Source organism: Sinocyclocheilus rhinocerous, unplaced genomic scaffold (assembly GCF_001515625.1).
Source record: "Sinocyclocheilus rhinocerous isolate Xijiao unplaced genomic scaffold, SAMN03320098_v1.1 scaffold869, whole genome shotgun sequence".
NCBI lineage: Eukaryota > Metazoa > Chordata > Actinopteri > Cypriniformes > Cyprinidae > Sinocyclocheilus > Sinocyclocheilus rhinocerous.
In genome coordinates, this window is record NW_015653483.1 from 2,293,849 (window position 1) to 2,296,079 (window position 2,231).

Below are 2,231 nucleotides of genomic sequence, written 5' to 3' on the forward strand. Positions count from 1 at the left end.
ATAAACCATTCATCTTAAACCTAACGTTCAGCATGATTTCTTTGTGATTTGTGCGTGTACGTATATCACGAACCAGCAATATTCAACAAGTATTCTTGAGATTCAATTTAGGCATGACACGTAAACTGAAAGATTTAGGTGATCACTTGTGTTGCTTCAGCTCAACACATCTCAATTTGTTCAAGATCTAAACATCATAAAGTACCACATATAAATAAGACAACCCCTCGCCTCAATCACTGGCAGTTGAGGGCACAGCGTACCAATATTGTAAAGGGCCCACAACACAACCCACAACTTATGGACTAAAGGCCCGTTCACACCAAGCACGATAACTATAAAGATATAGTTCTAAAAATCGTTCTCCATATTAAAGAATAGCATAGTTCACACCACAACTATAACGATAACGATACAGAGGAACGATATCGTTGTGATCACTTTCAAAACAATTTTTTTCCCAGCTGATGAACGATAAAAAAAATCGACAGCCAATCAGAATCCATCCTGCTGTAACGAGCTCAAGAATTTAAAGCGGCAGACGCATGTGCGCTTAGAATAAACGGATGATATCGTTCGCTGGTGTGGACGCTAATATCGTTATCTTTATAGTTATCTTTATAGTTATCGTTCTTGGTGTGAACGGGGCTTTAAGCTTTAAAGCGTTTCATCCAGGTCGCCAGTAGCAAACAATGGAGCGTGCTCTGCTGGACAAACTAAGTAATTACCATTTCAAGCATTTTATCTGCATTATATGCTCTGTAAAAAAAATGTTCATATCGGCGGCATATTCGCCGATACCGATATATCGGCGACAGGCTCATATCGGCCGATAATATCGGCAAAACTATATATTGGTCGGGCTCTAATGATAATGTAATATAATCTGAACTGTGAGATTTGTGATCCGTTGCACCCCTACTCTCTTGACTTGTTATTTGAAGAAAAAATACAATATCTTTTATTCGGGCTAGTTAAATTCGTTTTTGGGCTACCAAAATCTGAAGAATGCCTACCCGAAGGGCTACCAGGGATTTTGAAATTTTGCGAGCCCTGGTTTTGTTATTATTAGCTAAAACTGTAGCTATTACAAATCAGTTTTGTCAATTGAAGTAAAGCTGAAACTCAAACTTAAATAACAAATAAAAATGACAAAAACAACTAATTAACTATAAACGAATTAAAAATATAAATAAATAACAGCATATAAATTATACTAAAATAACACTGTACCTTTAACCTTCTTGAAATAAAAAGCAAGCGCATTTGCACTCTATTGTTGGACCTGGATCATCCAGTGTAGCAAATTGTCACCTTTTGTAGAGAAAACAGTGAAAACACATCAGTTGTAGGCTTCAGTTGCAACTTTTTATAGTAAATAAGAGTGTGCTCAATGAGAAGTGTTATACTGAAGTGCTTTATTGAGTTGTCTATGTATCCATATAAGTGCGCTCTTTATTATCTCTGTCTTGTCTCAGTGGGTGATGTGTTTGTGTATAAGTGTCTGCAGCTGTTTTGGTGTGTGTGTCAGGCTCGTGGGGGCCACTGGGAGTTGTGACGTGTGGTGTAATAATAGACAAGTTTTTGTGATCCCAACAGCCTGCTCTGCTCTGTGACTCACTGAAGTTGGGCCTGAGGTCTGCATCATCACTGGGATCCGCTGTGCTGTCAAGAGCACACAAGGGATTCAGCTCTGTCCGTCAAACAAGAAAATAGAGCATTTCATTCCTTACATTTTCTGTTTGGTTCAAAAGCAATCCTAGCACAGTCCTAACAAAAGACAATACTATCCTAACTGCAGTTCTTAGTAGTCTGACAGTAGATCAGCTGCTTTCAAAGTAGTGTAGCTTTTTAACTACTTTTTTACTACTGGGTTTAAATGTCACATTGTTTTTTGTAAAGAACTGAAGGAAGAATCATATACATGCTCACTGAAACGGTTTACTCCCTCATACTGTATGTGGAATTGGAAAGTCTAATTTGTTGTAGTTGTATTGCTTCATCCTAAACTATAATTTCTCTCATATGTTGCTTTGGAAAGTTCAATTCATTCTGAATGGGTTTGTCTTAAAGGTGGGGTAAGCGATTTCTGGTAGTCAATGTTGACATTTGAAATAACCAAAACAAACACGCCCCTACCCCAAAAGGGTCTCGCCCCTATTTTGATAGCTCCTCCCCACACATACGTACGCAACCCAGGCAACGATTAGTTCTGTGAAACAAAGCAAAAC